The sequence below is a fragment of the Sarcophilus harrisii genome, chromosome X, assembly GCF_902635505.1.
Source record: "Sarcophilus harrisii chromosome X, mSarHar1.11, whole genome shotgun sequence".
Lineage (NCBI taxonomy): Eukaryota > Metazoa > Chordata > Mammalia > Dasyuromorphia > Dasyuridae > Sarcophilus > Sarcophilus harrisii.
The window spans coordinates 7,532,136-7,541,056 of NC_045432.1; positions in this window are offsets into that span (position 1 = coordinate 7,532,136).

The window sequence follows — 8,921 nt, forward strand, 5'->3', positions numbered from 1 at the left end:
AAAAGCTCCCCCCCCCCAGCATTAACTGTTGCCAATCATTTTGGTTATTTTTCAATTTGTAGGATTGTTTTGATTTGTATTTCTCATATGAGTTATCTGGAGCATTTCTTTTCAGGTGGTTGTGAATACTTTGCAGTTCTTTTGAGAACTCTGTTCATGTTCACTGAGCATTTATTATCGAGGAATGGCTATCATATGTATGTATGTGTTCACACATTCATTCATTCGTCTATTTATTGTTTATAACTGGATACCAAAACTTTAGAGAAATTTGATACAAAATTTCCCTTTTGGCCACTTTCCTTATTATTCTAGATGCATTAATGTTGTCTGTGCAGAAGCTTTTCAGCTTCAAATAATCAAATATATCTGTTCTTGCTTTTCTAATTGTCAATTAGCTCTTATTTCGTTGAGAATATATCTCTTATCCATAGCTGTTAGAGGTATATCATCTCTTCTAATATTTTACAATGTGATCATTTATATTAAGGCCACAGTCCACTTAAAATGTATTGTGAAATGTTGTATCACAATGTTTTAAACTTATCTGCCAGAACACTTTCCAGTTATCCCAACAATTTTAATCAAATAAGGAGTTTTTCCCTAGACAACTTGTGTTTTTCACATTATTAAACACTGAGTTACTGAATTCTATTGTTTCTGCATCTCCCTTATCTGTTCCCTGGATTTGATGACTGCTTCTTTATAATATAGTTTGAAGTCTGGAAGTATTATTCCCCCTTTGTCTTCATTATTATTTCCCTTGTTATTATAGATCTTTTGTTTATCCACATGAATTTTATCATTATTTTGTCAAACTCTATTATTTCTGCAAGGGAATTGGGGTTCAGTGATTTGCCCAGGGTCATACAGGTAGTGTATATGAGACTGGATGTGAACTCACATTCTCCTGATTTCAGGGCCAGTGCTTTATTCACTGTGTCATCTAGCTGCCCCAATAATTATTATTAAATAGAAAAGCTATTTATTTTTAAAGATTTATTTTGTTGTCTGTAACTCTGCCAAAACTATTGTTTCAATTAGTATTCTTGTTGTTAGCTTGGGGTTTTTCAAGTAAAGAACCATAAGATAAGCAAATAGAGATAATTTTATCTCCCCTTTAATTATCTTTATTTCTTTAATTCCCTTCTCTAGTCTTGATTTTGCTAGCAATTCAAGAACTCTATCAAATGATAGTGGAGTGAACATTTTTATTTCATTCCCATATTTATTGGAAAAAGTTATAGTATCTTACCATTGCATATGATGATGGCTTATGGTTTTAGATAAATGCTTTCTATGATATTAAAAAAATGTTCCACTATAATTATGCTTTGAAGTTTTTAAAAATATAATATCAAAGGATGTTATACTTTGTCAAAGCCTTTTTCTGCCTCTATTGAGATGATCAAGTAGTTTGAGGGTTTTAATTTCATATTGATGAGGTTTGTATCCCCTCAATTCCCAGTGGTGATGAGGTTAGTGGCAATAAGAAAATTGTGAAAATCCCCTTTTGGTCATCCCGCAGGTTCAAAATGAAAGAATTCACTTATCCCAAAATATTAGTTGGCAAAAATCAAGGTTTATTGTTGGATAGAAACCAGTTTGCTAAGAGACTGACTTCCATAGTGGCAAAGTCCTATTAGGGAAATGGAGTCTGGCACTGAGAAGAGAATGCCTTCTCAGCAGGCAGGGTCCTAGCAAAGTACTTGGGCCTCTGCAAGGTAAATGGAAGCTGGCACTGGGAAGAGAATGCCTTCTCAGCAGGCAGAGGGTCCTCATATGCAGCTATGCCCAGGAAAGGCCAAGGCCTGTCATGATCCTTCTTTGGCCCTCTGCAAGGAGGGAGTCCAGAAACTGCCCTTTAAAAGGAGTTTTGAGGTTTCAGGACTCAGGTTCCCAGGCTTAGATTCTTATTAGTTTCCAGCACAGATCTCCTATTGGAATTAACAGCACTTCAAAGGGATGCTTTTTGACCAGGATTTCTAATTGAATCAAAGGCTCTGGCATCCCAGAAAGATAACTTATCTGAGGGAATATGCCTTCCCCAGGAGGGGCTGAGACTCCAAAAGGGATAACAGATCAAAAGGAAACACAGTTTCAGAGTGATAATTTTAAAGGGAACACAGTTTCAATAAAGGGAACACAGTTTCTATAAAGGGAACAGTTTCCCTCCCCTTTCAATATTGTTTTTCTAAAGTTGAACCATCCTTGCACACCTAGTGTAAATCCCACTTGAACAATGAATGATTTCTTGAAGAAATCATTCTAGTCTATTTGATAGGATTTTGTTTACAATTTTTGTGTCAATATTCTTTAATGATATTGGCCTATAGTTTTCTATGTTTTGCCTTTCCCTTATTTAGGCTTTAGTTCTATATTTGTCTCATAAAAGGATTCTGGTAAAGTGCTTTCTTTCTCAGTTTTTGAGAATAATTTGTGAAGTATGGGTACTAATTGTTCTTTAAAAATATGATAGAATTCTCCTATGAATCCATTAGATTCAGTCCCTCCAGCCTTTGGTACTTCCTTTACAGCTGGATCTATTTCCTTTTCTGAGATCAGAATATTTAAGATCTCTATCTGGTCTTCTGATAGTTTGGATATTTTATATTTTTGAAGATATTTCTCTTTTTGGTTTGTGTTCTCAGTTTTGTTAGAATATAATTGTACACGATGTGTTCTGATTACTCTTTCTATTTTTTCTAGTTTGGTATGATTTCACTTTGCTTATTTGGTATCTTATTGACTTGATTTTTTTTTTTTTTTACTTTCTTCTCTTTAATCATATTTAAGGGTTTATGAATTAGTTTTTTTTTAACACTTTTAGTTTGATCATTTTTATGTTTTTTGTTTCCAATTTATATTTTACCCTCTAATGTTAACATCTCTTATGTGCTTATTTTAGGTTTATTTGTTGATTTTCTAATTTTTAAAAATGTATATCCAGTTAATTCTCATTTGTTACACCCTTCTTTATTTCTTCCCAATCTTTTTTTTTTCCCTCTCAGTTAGGGTAGATCGCCTTTTCCTCTCTTTTCCTTCAGCTAGTCTTATTTGTTAGTTTTTAAATTTCATATTTGCACCCCTTTCCAAAAAGGATTTTTCTCACTCTTCATCAACCATCTCTCGCTTTCTCTCATTCTTTGATTCATAATCCCTACAACCGTCTGGTCTATTCCCCCCTTCTTCCTACAATCAAAGCTCCAAGGGGATTCATTCTTGCTCTCTATATACTTCGTGCCACTGCCTTATAGAGCCATAGATTTCCCTTTTTCATTATGCCTCATTCTTAGGACAATGCCAATTATTGCAAGAATTAGAGACGACACTGCATCATATTAGCTCCCCAGTAATCTATATCCTCTCTTGTTGACCTTTTTTTCTTCTTCTCTATTTGCCTAGATATCTTTGTGTTCATGCTCTCTCAGTCCTCCAGATGCTAGTTGCCTCCAGGGGTTCCAACATCTCCCTTTCTAGGACAAGTACTTTTCAAGCAGCACATCATCCATCATAAAGTCTTCATCTCCCTTCACTCATTGAGAATTCATCATTGGAACCCTTCAAAAGTAAGGTCTCCTTTCTTTCTTCCTCCCTTTTATTCTTTATGAGCTATAAATGAGCTAGCCATTCACTCCTAATTTCTTCCCTCTTCATCCACTCTCCTGTCAGCACTCCTCTTTGAGGCCACAGACTGTCACCTTTCCCTCACTGCTAGCCTTTGACTTGACCCTGGTGCATCATTCTTCTATCTTTGCCTGGCCCAACCTTCCCATATTATAATGTAGTTCAATGAATGAATCATTCACCTATAGGTGACAAGGGGGGACCCTGAAACTCTCTCTAAAACTCTTTGAAGGAGAAATTCTCCTTGAACCCTGCCTCTGTAAAAGACCCTGCCCAAGGGAGACAGGACAAACAGCTTCATTCTGTTATCTAGGTGGGGCTAGTTGAGTCTGGAGTTGGAGATTCTAACCCCATTGAATTGGAGATTCATTGAGAAACACTTATTCAATTCTAAGATTCTCTATTCAAATTCCAGCCCCAAGCTGCACCAGCCCCCATCAAAAGCAACCCCCAGCTTGTAGCCAGGGCCTCAATTATAAAGTGAGCCAACTTGGGACTCAGTCCTTGCAGAGGACCTAATATGCCAAGGAATCTCTCTCCATGGCATAGCAGCAACTTCTGTCCATTGAAACGATATTCTCTTTCAGCGTTACTCTCTATCTCCCTCACTTATTTCCCTAACAAGACTTTATATCTTTCTGCCAGGACCTTGACACTAAGGAATTCAGTCTTTCTACTCATGCATAGCAAAGGCTGATTTCCCGATGCCAATAATAAACTTCTTTTACCAGTCAAGCTTTTCGGGTTCATAAATTCCTTTATAAAGGACCTCTGTACCGCCTGAAGGGGGTTCCCACAACTCTCTACCCTGTGCCAAGTCCTAGGGGGACTTAGGGGAGCCAGACCTCTTCATTTGGTTTCCTGAACCCTGAACCTGCCACTAACCTCATCATTTAACTCCCTGACCACCAGGAACTCTGAACCTCATCACTGGTAGGGTTCTTTGGGCCATCAGCAGTTCAGTCTGTTTTCTCTGGCAGCAGCAGTTCAGTGATTTGCAGTGCTGTTACTTCTGGGTTGCAGACCCTGTCAAGCCTTTGCTCCTGAAGAGCTGTGGCCAAGCTGGCTGTTGAGGCCAAAATAAACTTTCCTAGCCTAGAGTCAGGGTCTCTATAGCACTGGAAAGAGGGAAGAGGCAACAGGTTGCAGGGATGGATCTTGATGTAAGAATATTTTTTGTCTTTGGGTTCATTAGCATGGAAGATGAGAGAAGAATGCTGAGTAAGCTCAGAATCAGCAAGCATCAGTTTTTATTTTAAAAAACAACTTTTTAGATCTTGAGTATCTTAGACCCTGGAAACAATCGGAGTTACTTTGGTGTATAGCTTTTGAGTGGGAGAGGTTTTGAGAGGATATGGGGATCGCAAAAAATGTCTAGTCCTCTATTTTGTTGTCCAAATTACATCCAACTTCTTTTCATTGATTAGGCTTAAATTTTCAGGATGTTTAATTTTGGATTGTATCTTGAATTCCTTTGTTTTTGAGAATATGCCTATACCTACTCTGATTTTTAGTGGATGCAGAATAGTCATGTTATTTAAGTTTCCTTTCCTTTATATTTAAATGTCCCTCTCCTGGATGCTTGCAGAATTTGTTGTCATTAAAATTGCTAAATTTAATTGCTACAGTCTTAGAGTTTGAATGAAGCTTCTCTCCCCCCCTCCCCCCAACCCAGAGATGATCTGTGAATTCTTTCAATTAATGCTTTGTTTTCAATATCCAGAAGTTCTGGACAGTTTACTAAATTATGGTGTTCAGGATTTTTTTTTTTGTTTTTCAGTCATGTATGATTTTTGTATTGTCTCTATTTGCAAAGCTTTGGCTTCTGTAGAGATTTTTTTTAATGCCATTATGTTTTGCTTCTCCTCTGCCAGACTGTCCTCTACTTCAAAATATTTGTATTCAAAATCTATTTCGTGGTTTTTTGTTTTGTTTTATTAGAAACTACCACTTTGTTCTTTTTTTTGGTAATCTGCTGATTTTAAAAACTGTATTCTTTAGGAGCTATAAATGAGTTATTCATTCATTCCTAATTTCTTCTTTCATGGTTTTCATTTCTATTTTGTATCATTTGGAATTTCCATGCTGCCTTGAAATATACTTGATGGGGGTGAGCCCTGAAACTGTATCCCCTTTAATCTGTAAAAGAAGGGTGATTGGGGTCTCAAGCTCTCCCCTGGGAGAAGCATATCTTCCCAGACAAGCCCTTCCCAAGTTAAGTTGCTCCATTCAATTGGAGATCTTGGTCAAATCCCCCTCCCCCCCCCCAATTGAAACTGAGATCTTTTGGGGGTGGCCCGGATCCCTTTCAGGGGGTTCCCAGACTCTGGGGAAAGCCTTCAAACTCCCAGTTAAGCGATTTTATTCGACTGGGGATCTCTGTCGGATAGTCCTTTATTGATTAGGCCAGACAGCTCCCAGCCTCAGGCCAACATTTTGCCCCTACAACCAGGGGTCTGTTAAACACACTTCGGCCAAATTCCTCATTAGGAATTTGCCCATTAAGATGGATTCTTCTTAGTAAACAATAAACTTTCCTTTTCTGCCATTCAGACTTTTTGCATTGGACCTGCACCAACCAGAGGGGATTCCCCACCTCAATTCTCACACCTCTTCTCACTAGGGCCACATTTTACCCACAGGTGTATCCTGTGAAACACAGCATTTCCTTCGACCCTGATTCATTTTTCTTTATCTTGATATTTGTCAATAAAGCTTCATAATGTCTTTGAAGTTTTAGTAGTCTTTTCCTAGTTTTAGGACCGTCTCTGATGATTTACCTGTTTGTGCTTTGAGTTTTTCATTAAATGCCCTCCAACTTGACTTCCACAATGGAAGAGTTACATTTCATTGTCCTCAGTTCCTGTTCTAAGTAGCTTTTATTAGGATGGAACTGACCCCAGCTGGGTTTTAATTCCCTTTTCTTTATGTAAGGTACAGTGACTCATGCTGGATTTCTATCCCATTCCTTCCTGGGCTTGCATTTCCTCTTTTGGCTAGATTAAATCAATGTCTCCTGTCTTTTTCAGGGTTAGGGGAGGGCAGGGAGGGCATTCTGGACAAAATCTCTGCAGTCTTCTGGGGGGTGTCTCTAACTTACTGGCTATTCTAAGTAGGAGGCAGTATGGTTCTCTCTTCTGCCTTTTCCTCATGTGACTGGGAAGAATTGATGTTTGCCCTGCAGGGTGGGAAGTTTGAAAGGGGGGGTTGTCAATAAAGTTTGTAGCAGGAATCGATCTCAATGATATGGATCAATTTGCATGTACCTATCTAGGAACATGGAGGTTGGTGATAGAGGTGTACTGAGGGTAAAGCTCAAGAATTAATGTTCCTTCTTCCTTAAAATCTATGATTTTCATCTTGTTGGAGTTCTCCCTTTCTTGTCCTGTGGACTCGGCTGCAATTGTTTTATACCTGGCTTGTTGGGATGGGTTGTGTTTTGTTTTTGGAAAGTTAGTGGGGATTGGGGAAAAAGCTAAGTCTATCTCTTATTGGTAACATGACCCAATGACTAAAAACTTTTTAACAATTAGAACTATCCAAAAGTGGAGTAGTTTACTTTGGGAGAAGTACCCTCTCGGTGGAAATTTTCATGCAAAGGCTGGATGAGCAATTATATGTTTATATTATAGCTGAGGTTTCTTTTGGGTGTGGGTTGCATTAGATGGATACTTCCAACTCAAATTCTACAACTGTTTCTGAGTGGTTCAATTGAAGAGGTTTGGGGTTCCTGGAGGTCAGGGAACTGAATGAAGAGGTTTGGGGTTGTGTCCCAAAATGATGAGGTTCAGTGCAGGATCCCATCAATTCCCCTAGGATTCAGTGCAGGGTAAGGAGTTGTGGGAACCCCTTCTGGTGGCGCAGAGGTCCTTCGTAAAGGAATTTACAAACATGAAAAACTAGACTGGCAAAAGGAAGTTTATTATTGGCATTGGGAAGTCAGCCTTTGCTATGCATAAATGAAAAGATTGCATTCCTTGGTGGCAAGGTCCTGCCAGAGAAGTAAAGCTTCTAGTGGAGGAGTCCTGGAAAAGAGAGAGAGATAATGTTTCTAGCAGAGAAATCCTGACAGAAAGGTGAGTAAGGTCTTGTAAGAGAAATAGGTAAGAAAGATATAGAAGGGGTAGTGCTGAAAGAGAATATCATTTCAGTGGGTAGAGGGTTGCAGCTGATTAAGCTACTTTAGGCCTTTTGCAAGAAGTGAGCCCCAAAGTGCCTCTTTTTATAATCGAAATTTTGGCTAGAAGCTGGAGGCAGCTCTTGGTGGGGGCTGGGAACAGTTTGAGCTGGAATCAAAATAGAGAATCTTGGAATTGAATGAGTGTCTCTGGGCTAATCCCCAATTCAATAGACTTAGAATCTCCAGCTCCGCTAAGTAGGCCCGGTCCTGTACTCAATTAGCCCCACCTAGATAAGAGAATGAAACCACTTTATCTTGATTTCCTGGGGCAGGTCTCTCAGGGGAGACCTTAGTATTCCCCTCCAAAGTCAGAGAGAGAGAAAGAGAAAGAGTTTCGGGGCTCCCCTCGTCAAAATCCTGTACAATACTGTCAGCACCAAAGTTGTTAGTTAACTCAAGGACTCAGGTTCTTGGTGCATCAGCTGGTTTTGTTTGAATTGCTTTGCAGAATCCAATGGTTTGTTATAAGAATAGTTTCATTCGTCTTTTTTTTTTCTGCACCAGGGTCTTACTCTGTAGATTTTTATGATTTTTATTATGTAGAGTTTTATGACACTGTTTTCTCCTGTTCTCCTCTTACCTGTCTGTTCTACGTCTTCTTTGATGGTTTATTCTCCATGGTACACCTCTAACTGAGAATATATCCCAAGACACTACTCTAGATTTTTGCCTTATCTCTTTTCTATTAATTTTATTTTCAGTTCCAAATTTTCTCCTTTCTTTTGATGGGGGAAAGATTCCAATCTTTGATTCCCAACCCCCCTAGCTAATGTAAATTACCCTTTGACTCACAAATCCTGGTCCCTTTGAATTCCAATAGAAGATCGGACCTGTCCCAGCCCCACCCGGATCTGAGCCAACTTTGGGGCTACACCCCAAAGCCCCTCAAGCTAAGTCTCTGACTTAAAAGGGCCTCACTGAGAACCCCTCTTTGCAGAGATTCCAAACATGGCAGCCATGTGAGGACCCTCTGTCCACTGGACCCTCTGTCCAGTGCCCTCCTTGTCTCTACCTTCACCTATCTCCTATTTCTAAACTCAGTAATAAACCTCTTTTTATCAGTCTAGCTCTCTGGGCCAATAAATTCTTTTATTGGGAATTCCGCACCGCTACT